At 41.5% G+C, this 11,003-nt stretch overlaps 2 long non-coding RNA genes across 2 annotated transcripts; one reads left to right on the forward strand and one right to left on the reverse strand.

The window, feature by feature from the left end:
* The first annotated feature begins 705 nt into the window (after positions 1-705).
* Positions 706-6,324, forward strand: LOC146679507 (uncharacterized). The gene is made up of 2 exons (XR_014918557.1): positions 706-4,497; positions 4,665-6,324. It is a non-coding gene; the product is annotated as an uncharacterized LOC146679507 (long non-coding RNA).
* A 3,337-nt stretch (positions 6,325-9,661) lies between these two features.
* On the reverse strand, positions 9,662-10,302 carry LOC146679508 (uncharacterized). Its single transcript, XR_014918641.1, has 2 exons — positions 10,242-10,302; positions 9,662-9,724 (listed from the first exon to the last, which is right to left on the reverse strand). It is a non-coding gene; the product is annotated as an uncharacterized LOC146679508 (long non-coding RNA).
* Positions 10,303-11,003: the final 701 nt, after the last annotated feature.

An 11,003-nucleotide genomic window follows, 5' to 3' on the forward strand; every position in this document is an offset into this window, starting at 1 on the left:
AGGTTTTTCTTTTGTTGTGATGTTAAGTATAAATTCAATAGACTGTGAGTAATTGGTGTTTTTCTGCCTATTGTGCTGCGTGGAAGACACAGAAGTGTAGAAATGTTTGTGGTTTATCTTTGTTTGACGTTTTATATAGAGTTGGTTGATTCAGGGTGATTTCTCCCGTTTAAGGGAGGAGTTGCATTGTGGTTATGTTAAAGCTTTGCTGTAGGGGTATGAGTGTGAATTTGTGCTGCCTTCGCATGTTTAAATGGATGCATAGAAGTTTGTGAGTGAGAAATTGTTATGGTGGGGTTTAAAGTAGTAAAGAGTCAAACAACGCCCACTGTTTTAAAAAGGCCCAAAACATCATGAAAGACACCTCACATCCTGGCCACTCCCTGTTCGAACTGTTGCCCTAAGACAGACGGTACAGGGCAATCAGAGCAAGGACTAATAGACTCAAACACAGCTGTTATCCAACTGCAATAACACATCTGAATACTACAAAATGTCCACCATGCCACTCTTGTGTTAATCTATGCATGGTCTGAAGCATGACTGTGGGAATACTTAGTATGTTAAGTATTCTATCTATTTTATTTATTGAATTTTATTGTTTTGTTTATATTTTGATATTGCTAGGGATGATGCAATGATCGGGGACCATTCTTAATTTCGTTGGTCTCATGACAATGACAATAAAGTTTTTGATTTTGAATCTGATTCTGAAATCAACCCTCCTCAAGAGTTCAATAATTTAGGCAGTTATGTTTATACAAATACTAAATGTATGTTTAGTGTCTTCATACAGGTGTTTTTTCTTAACCTGGAAACCTGAGTACGGCAGCAGAAGACGGGCCAAGCTTTGGCTAAAAATTCACGGCTGGACACCAGAGTTGTCCCCACCCCTCCCGGAAAAAAAAAAAAAAAAAAAAAAAAGAGGGAATGTAGTTTTAGGCAGGTTTTTCTCGCTGAACTGCTCTGGGTGCTGTGTCCCTGAATCTCACCAGTGTTAACCTCTGGCGGAAGACATGGAGAAAAGGAAAAGATGTTCCTGGTAAATGACCGAAACAAATAAAACCACACACAACCAGAGAAAGGTATGAGAAGTGTGAGGAATAGACACATGTGCGTGTTAGAGAAATGCCTCATTTGAGAAAAAGTTAAATTAACCCATACACTGCATTTCGTTGCCCTGTACCTGTGCATGTGCAATGACAATAAAGTGGAATTCTATTCCATTCTATATACAGACGTACCCATACATGCAATGAAGAAACAGCTTACATACATGTGCACGTACATGGAAGATTAAAGTAGCGACACTTAACATACACCTGTTTTTAAATGATATAGTTTATCCACTACTGACAAATAGACTCTCTGGGTTGCAGGACGACAACTTAACGTGAAAAGACAAAGACACTGGTCTGATGATTAAGTGAGGATACGACAAATTTAGTGGTTAAATTGGGATATGTTTTTGTTGATTGTTTGAGACAAATGACTACTGAATGGGAGAAAATTCCTTTTTAGGTTTCTAAACAGGATCTAAGAATTTTAACACGTACCTGTGTTGTCCTGTCAACTTGGGGGGTTATGAGTTGATTATGTGGTGAGAAAAAACAAAAAGGGGGGAAAGGAGACCTCGTTGTTTCTCGCCTCTCTGGATAACACAGCCAACACAACACAGCCAACACAACATCATTTTCCTGTTCGCCTGTTTTGTTTGTTTTTGTTTTTTCTGAAAGCCGAAGCTGACCTGGACTCCTACCCTCCCCTCTACCATCGTTGCCCTCTCCGCGACCATCTTTGACCCTTTGACCCCTGAAGGCCACAGCAGCTGGACTCACAACAACAACTTGAGGATGTCAATAGTGCTGCAAAAAAGCGATCTCATGCAGTAGAGACGGAGAGCACTAAACCTAAAGCCCGTTTCACTACACGGGGGAAATTCCCAGGCTGCGTCAGCTGACAGAGCTGTGACGAGACGCGCATTAAGCCCGGAGGAAAAGGGAGGGTGAGCAAAAGAATGCTGACCTCTGAGAAGAGCCGAACAGCAGAGCTTCAGAAGGCCGTGGAGCAAAGGAAAGACAACATAAATAGACTCTGATCTGACGTGGAAGGAAAAGACTCTGAGGTTTTTGCCCTCAGTAAGAGCTTAAGGCATCAGAGCAGAAACTGAGCATGGCTCCGGAGGAGCTGGCTGCTAATGGAACTCATCAGTCAGATGTGGAGTTTCACGTACAGGACTTGAAATCAGGCGGAAGCTTGCTGGAGCAGGAGGTCGTCAGTAAACCCTGAAAGAGCTACAGAAGCAAAAGGGTCAAGTTACAAGGAGAAGATGCAGGCAGCTGCAACAACGGATGAAAACAGACCCTAAGAGGAGGGGAGGACCCTAGGCCATGCTTCAGGCCGCTGGTTTACCTAAACTACAGAACAGGAAGGTGATGAACACAAACATACACCAACACACGAACACACACTTCTGCATGCGCCTACTTAGAATGAAGAGAAACACACACATGAACACTTATGCACTCGTTGAGGGAGTGAAAACTGATACATACCCATGCACTAAAATCAAAATGTTGATTTAATTTACTAAGAAGTGACACACAATGCTCCAGCTGCTGCAATGAAGAATGCTTTACTGACAAAGGCTCAATGCTGCACACAACAAAGTCAAATATAGAATATGCTATAATAATAAGCCCAGAGGGCATTTGTGTGGTCTGGGGAGCAGAGTCCAGAGCGGTTTGGTTATGAAAACGATGCCTGTGCGAGATATCTGGGGCTTAAGGCCTCGACTTAATTGTTTACTGTACACTAAAAAGAAAAGAAAACACTCTGAGCAGTGGTGCAGAGTGAAAACGAGGAATTAACAGTGTGAGTCTTATTTCAGAGCGCCACGTCATTGTGATGGAGATTTAATAAAGGAGGAACACACGGACAAAGAAGAAGAGAAGGGGGGACAGCCCTTGAGCACGATTGCCTGAGGCATTAAAGTTCTGTACTAAATTCTGGTTTCCAGTGTGAGAAAAGTCACGCAGTGCCAGTAGTAGAGCTAGGTTGAGTGATGATTCTAAATTACTGTAAGTAAATCATCGTACACCGTTCAAGTTTCATGATAACGGGGATCTAGACTGTGTTGAACCCTAGGCAATTTGAACAGGTAAAATTCGAGTGACCAAGTAGCAGTTGAATAAAAGTCATTGAATAAGTGTTGAAATAAACTGGCAGAATTAAGAGAATTAAAACATTTCAAGAGCTCAAATTACTTAATGGTTCAATGTTGTTTCACGAACGCAAAACATATAGGTTTAGGAATATGAAAAGGTTGAGGTGGTGTTGATTTGACTCTGTGTAGGTTTAGGTGGGTATTTTTATTGATGGGAAGAATATTCAGTGACAAGTCTCAAGACCCGGGCGTCTGCATTTTGTTTTTGTTATTTTTCATTTTATTTTGTTTTATATTTTGAACAGTGCACTGATTTTTGTTTGTGAATCTTTTCTTTAAGCAGATCTGCACATCGGAAATTACAAGCATTACACGTCGGCGAGAAAATTGTTGTAAGTGAGTTTCTCCGCATTGAAATGGGTTCTGGAGGAAACACTTGTGGGGACAATTAGAAACGAGAGTCCCTGTTTAAAAAAGGATTCAGCGAGGTAATCCAAATTCAAGTTCTTGTTTTCTTTTTGAGATGACGTCATTTTGCTGAGTGTGGAAACTAAATGCGACGACAGGTTTCACTATCAGCAAAGAATGGATGAATGGATGAAAGACTGGGAATAAAAACAAACGGACTGACTGGTAAAAGATGACAAGACTTGACCATGACTCAAGGTTAACCACCTCCACCTAGATAGGATAAAAGGGTGGATGAATTTATGTGTGTTTCTTTTTACAGGAGTAGAAGGATGACAAAATATTCGAGGATGAGTGAACCTGTAAATGCCATTTTTGTGTCTTGTGTTGCTTACAGAGGTAACTGCGCAGCGTTACCATTTACATTTTCTTCCCTACAGGGTTACAGTTTTAATGTTTTTCTATTACAGGATTTCTGGGCGGATGTGTGAAGAAACGGTGTTTATGGGTTAGGAGTTGGGGATGCTATTACACTGTATTCTGGTGAGAGTGTTGGGGGAGACACACCCTGTCTTGAAAACTGTGATTCTTTTACAGGAAATGTTTTTATAGCACCTATGGAATGAGGATGGCTGACTACGGTCAATGTGCTGCTAATGTTTGCTTTGCTTTGGTGAGAGGGGTGCAGTAGAAAACAGACAAGTGACATGAAAACAAGTAATAATAACAAATAACAAATTTGGGGACAGTTTGACCTAGAGCCCACTAACTGGCCATTAGGGGCTCTCTCTCTCTTGGAATAACATTGCCCAAAGGGTGAATAAAGCAAATTGTGGCAATAATAGTGATTTAATGATTGGAGAAATCCTGAACATGATACTTGTCTGTTGTGCTGAATCGTTTATTACTCTTATGATTTGCAGGTGGTTGTAAATAAGCTGTTTACTTTAACAGGTTTGCTTTCTAGCTGAATTGCAAAATACAACTAGAACGATTAATTGAGACTAATCGCAACTAACCGGAAACTGAGGAGGTTCTATATAAGGAAGAATTAAAACAGGTATAAAGTGCATTTGATCTTTAATTGCAGGTGGGACCATGAAGATTTTTTGGTACAGATTGCAGGTTGTTGCTCATTATTGAAGTGTGCTCATAAAGGTAAAAGCTATATAGGGGGTCTATCATTTGGTCTGTGTTTTAATAATTTAGGTATGGCAAAATTAAAGGTTTCTAGACAATTTAGGGAACGAGTGAGAAGCATAATTAGATGATCAGAAACTGAGTACTACACTCAAGTTAGAATTAAGAATGCCCAATTTGTTTGAGGTCTGTTGTTCATTTTTATACACACATTGCAAATGTGCTTATAAGGAGCTGGCACTTAGTCTGTGAAGGTCAAAAGCTTCATCCGACAACGGATCGGATTGATATATTGGAGCTATTGACTTCACGTGCAGAGTGTTAAGTGCATGCACGCTTACACACATAAGCATGGCATAGGATTGGAATAAACAAAGTCAACAACATTAGGTTAGGAGAGCCAGCGCAGGAGAGCTGTTGGCTTTCTGTCTCTTGCAGAGAAGGGAACAGACACCAGACGGGGACACGGAGATATGGGGACCCTTCACAGCAACTGGGGTCAAGTGTCATGGCCTTGGGGCTCCTTGATAAGATGGATCCCATAACCACAGCGATAACCAGGAAGGGGTTGGCGAAACCTAGGAACACCAGAGACCAACGTGGTTCGAGAGGCTTTTGGCAAAAAGGGGGACACGGCGGTGACAACGGACAACAAACACACAGATTTGTGTAGCGACTGAAGGGTGGTCTAACCCCGGAAGTCGAAGAAAGAAGAATCCGAGGGCGTTTCTTCACTCCAAGAGGAGGTGGTAAAGGGGCCTGAAGCGTGTCAGGCTGAAACTCGAGTCCGAAGCTAAAAGAACAGCTGGGTTGTGGGAAAATTGGAAAACAACGGAGGCGTTGGGATTGATAAGTGTCATAACGTGTTTGTTTGGTTTGGAAATACATCCTGGTGTGAGTTGGGCTGGCAAGCCAGCCCAAAGAGGAGGAATGTGACCAGGAGATATTTTATTTTGTATTCTTATGATCACAGTTATAATCAGAAGTATCAATCATTAATCATTTACCATTGTTGAACCAGTTGACAGAATAATCTTTGAACCATATCTATGTTAACATTAATCTACACAGATTATCAGTACTTTAATCAGTCTATTGTTGTTCGGTACTATTCATGTTATTTGCTTAAAGCTGTTTCACAGTTCTGTAATCACTCAGAAGCCTGTGGGTCTTGCTGGACCCTGCCTTGGTTCTATGTTCAGTTCTGCACGTACACAGGCCTTGAAAGTACATGCACGCTCTTATATAACACATGCATGTGTACACACACACTTAGTAAGAATAGGAGGGTTGTCTGAGGACAGTTTTCTGATAGATATACTTTCACAATAGACACGAATAGATATACACACCACACACTGGTTTTCTCTGAGTGCTGGGCTGAGTGGAAACATCTGGAGGCCTTATAAGGAGAACTTGTGGAGTGAGGGGAACTTCCTGAGATCTGAGAACTGACTGATACTTATCATGGGACTTGACGTCATCATTGTAATAAAAGCCTTGTGAGATGCTTGTTCGGGGGAGATCGGCTCTAAAAGGCTTGTGATGCTCATCTTCCCCATATGTACATATGTATAATAAAATCACTATTCTGACATCTACTGAGACCATGCAGTCGTTTGTCTCTTCCTCAAATTCGAACCCTGACACTTCTTATTGATAATTGGAGACCCATCTGTCTGCTCAATGATGACTATGAGATTAAGGCTTTAGTACTTGCTAACAGAATGAAAGAGTTCTTGGACACAATTATCGATGAGACACAATCAGGCTTTATGAGAAACAGACACCTTTCTAAGAACATGAGACTGGTTTTAGATCTACTTGATTACTCTGATTTGGTATCTGACTATAGCTTCATTCTCTTCCTGGATTTTTAAAAGGCTTTTGATACAATTGAACATCAATTTATTTTCCACTCTTTGGAAAAATTTGGCATTTTTCTGTAAAGCTATCAAAACCTTGTACACGAATGGCAATAGCTCAATTAAAATGATTAAGACTCCACCCCGAGATTTGACCTGTTATACAAGGAATCAGCACAGCTGATAAGGAGCTCATCATCAGCCAGCTAGCTGATGACACCACACTCTTCTTGAAGAATGCAAATCAAATCCGTCCAGCCCTTAGTGTTATTAGTGATTTCTCTGAGGCATGTTAATACTTTTAGCTATTTTATATCCATAAATCAATGGCGTGTCCAGCGGGGTGGCCAGTCTGGTTGGGGGGGTGGCCTGGGGGGGCACAGGCCACCCCCCCAACCAGACTGGCCACCCCAGGTGCCACCCCAAAGGTAAAACAATAAAATTCAATCAAATATCAAATGTCCGATTATGTTTTCACGGTGAAGCTCAGATATCCGAGTGTAAGTGAATGCAGCATCGGCTTCTGCGCTATGCGCATCACGTTAGCAAAGGTAGGCGAGCCAAGCACGAAGGACAACACTGCAGGAAACAATTTTTCGGTGAAAGAAAATGAGGACAGAATAAATGTCCCGGTAAGTAATATTAAGTTTGTTGAGTTTAGTAAACTTCGGTGAAATTAGAATCCCAAGGAAAAAATAACACTTAAAGAATTTTTGCAGCCGTCGAATATTTCAGACAGTATGCTACTGAGGGCAGCTAACATAAGAGTTATGAGTTATAAGATGCAGGTCGATGTGTAAAAATAACTCCGTTGTTTGGTGGTGGCTATGGCGGGGCTTCCACAGAGGCCAGCAGGTGGATGAGGGAAGGAGAGGCAGGAGGAGAGACTCGAGGCAGCCGCCAGTCCGAGTGTCAGGTGAACTGAACTTCAGGTAAGAAGTTATGACCTGCAGTCTATCTGGGTCAGATATAAACTAAGTTTAGGTGGAGTTTATTTTCGTTGTGCTGACTTTACCCTCAGTTGCAATAACTCGTACTGCGTTCTAGCCAGCTTGATGGAGTTTTTATACAGCTGGGTGGGTGCTATGATGTTATTGATAGTGAACTTTATTTTATTCATGCCAACGGCTCCTTAAAAAAATGGAATGGTCCCTCATTCAGAGAAAATATTACACGTTTCGTATTGAGCTGAGAAGAGGCGCAGTTTGTCCCGGACTTTAGCTAGAATGGAAAAAGACACAAAGCTGGAGTTATTCTGTCTTTACGCTGCACAGCTGCCTCTTCTTCTCCCATTCTCTCTCCTCTCTCTCCTGCTGCTACTTCAATCATGAAACTGATCAATGATCAGCTGATCGGCTTTTCTCTCTCATTTATTTATCGCCCACTTTGCTGGGTGATGTCGGTTTGTATATGTGGTGAGAGGGAAACATGCAGATGAAACCAGGAGATGTCCTTACTGAATCATCAGAGCTGAACAGGTGATGGAGAAACAGGTTTACCTTTTAGGTCACATGAATGAGTTGAAGGGAAGTTATGAACTGTTTCTGAGAGACAAACAACACCAGGATCCTTTTTTATGTAGCTGACAGCTGGTAACTGTGCAGGGGCGGGTCTAGCAAAGTGTTGCCAGGGGGCCAGGTAGGGCATTAACAGGGAGAGGGGGGCACAAAGAAATACTTTTCTTTCTTATTCTCATTTAAAATATCTAGCTTTTATTAAATAATTATCTAAATCTTACAACCAAAGTTTTTATCTGACGTAAAATGTATAGAAATCATACATATACCAACAAGACTGTACATCACTGTCACCACAGCGTTTGTTTTCATTCAAAGGCTTTATGGCTCTAATACCTGGTGGGCCGGTCTCTAGTCAAAATGCCCGATTTTCTGTACCGGTCCAGTCCTGCAGGTTAATACTGGCAGTGTCACCGTGCCAGCTGACTGTATTTCATCATCAGCCAGTGTTGTTCTTTATCAATATTACCAAAGTTTACCATAAGGCAGCATAGAAAGTATTTACTTGCTTTCAGGTTTCATTCAAATGTTAGTCTTTTCATTTGTTTCCCCACTTTTTCCCTGTTTCAAAATCAAACACCAGTTTGTGAGAAGATTATCTTCTTTTTTTAATAGGCAGATAAAGTTTTGCATTGGCATTGGCTAATTTGTCAATTGTTTGCTACAAATGTTCGTATTTTAATATTAAAAAATGTTTTTGCCCAAAACATATGTGCAGTATATGTCAGTAAAAATACTATGCAAATATTGCTGTCCTTGAATGCTGAGTAAACACTGACAAAGCACTGATTGTATCTCTTGTACTTTATCAACGCACTATCTAAAAACTTTGCACCGGAGTGGTTAAAATCTCATTCTAATAAGAGTTAAAAGCGCATTCGGTTATTAGGTTTATAGGATTATTGAATTATGGTTAATGGTTGGTAGAATTTTTTTTAAACATTATCTGCCAATTACATCTGCCACCCTTCTCCAAATCTGTGCCCCTACCTGGCCCCCCCAACAAAAATTTTCTAGACACGCCACTGCCATAAATGTAAGTTTATTAATAAAACACCATATTTCTGCCGTTTTATAAGGATATGAATTGTACATACAATCAATTTCAGACTCAACCAACAAAAAGCCTCTCAGAACAATATTTATATTGTAACAGTTGCTATTGTAATGCAGTGTATCACCACATGGCGGCGCCTCCTGTCTCACGACTGGTGTCACCCCCTTTTTGTTCTTCTTCGAACTCCTCCTGTAATGGATGCTCCCGTGTGTACGCGGACTAGTGTGCTCTTTAGTAATGTGTGGTAGAGGTAGCACTTTTATTTTTGATATTGTAAATAAATGAGTACTTTTTGGAAAGTCAGAAGCTGTTGCTCATTCGCTATCCACCTGCACACCTCCGCGGCTGGCTTCATCTCCACTGCACGTTACAACTGGCGCCCGAACTTTTTCCCCTTGGACTTCAGACGATTTTTGCATCCCGCCGAGGATTCTTCTCTTCTAGCACGTGAACTGTCTCGGAAATCCCCCCAGTTTTGCGGACACTCGGACGTTTTCTCCAGCCATGGCCGCAGCCTCAGCTCAGGTGGGACCCGACTAATTTCTGGATACCGTGGTGTGCCGCTGCTCCGCTTGGGAGAAAGAGAGAAGCTGACTCCGCGACGCGAATGGACTCCGTGGATTTGTTATTTGTTGTTGGTTTCGTCTTCTAAGGATTAATTCTTCTGTGGAGAGCCTGGACATGAACATTTCTGCTGGCTTTTCATTCCCCTTTCCCTCTGCTGAGACTGACTGTAGCACATGTAAGTGATAGCTTGGCCGACTACAACCGTTGGTGCTGGTCTTCGGCTCAGTATAACGAAACGACTTAAAACTAATCTTGCATTGAGCTCTAGTGTTGCAGACATGCTATTGTAATAACATGGTTCTGATCACTCCAGTCTAATTTCAGTTGTTGGGCGAAATTTTATTTGTGGTTTTTCTAAATTTAATCTTGAACGCATTTTTGCAGTTTTGTCTTTCTAGTCTGACCTAACTGACTCTTTTACTGCTATATCAATAACTGCGCTGTGCCCTGGAGCGGCTTAATTTTTTTGAAATCGCAATGGCACACTGCCCAGACGACTCTGACTCAGACATGGAACTTACCTCGTTACCTATGATAGGTTTGTAGCTTGAACCCATCCGCTGGAACGTTGGAGACAATATAATTACACTGCAAAGCAAGACACAAGTAGGCAAGCTTCTTCATGTTTCTCGTGCACGGGAGAAAACCGGACAAAGCGCCGTCCCTTCGCTTGACCCCAGTTGCTCTCGTCCGTTCTCCCGTACCACTGTTCTTTTATTGAGGTTACATGAATATGCATAAGTTCATTAACATATGACTTCTACATACAAACAAAGAGTACCGTGTGTGTGTGTGTGTGTGTGTGTGTGTGTGTGTGTGTGTGTGTGTGTGTGTGTGTGTGTGTGTGTGGGGTCAAGATGTGACCCTGTGAAGACTCTGGTGCTAGCTGGTGCCAGGACGTCTGGGTCCATCTAACAAAAGGCTCTTATACTTAAACAGATATACGTGTGCTTGCTATACCATAAATCAAAGATAAACTCTCCTAGGGAGTATGTGATTTATACCAAGGATACTGAATAGAGGAATGTATGCACCCCCCTCTACACAGAGTTAATACAGACCTCTTTTAGGATGAGATATCCTTTCAATCTACCAATGATTATATACTTCTAAGCATATATGAGTAAATGTTTCTAAGCATAAATGACAATCAACAATACAAAATCTAACATTCCCCCCTTATTGACGTTTATGCTTGAAAAGTCCCCAGTTACGAATACCTCATGTCTGACAGTTTCAATGCAAACATTGTTATATTCAGCATATGTCAAATCACCCTAAAT

The sequence above is a fragment of the Copadichromis virginalis genome, unplaced genomic scaffold (assembly GCF_057382275.1).
Source record: "Copadichromis virginalis isolate Kocher_CV1m ecotype Utaka unplaced genomic scaffold, C_Virginalis_male_GT1.1 unmapped_scaffold_1, whole genome shotgun sequence".
Taxonomy (NCBI): Eukaryota; Metazoa; Chordata; class Actinopteri; order Cichliformes; family Cichlidae; genus Copadichromis; species Copadichromis virginalis.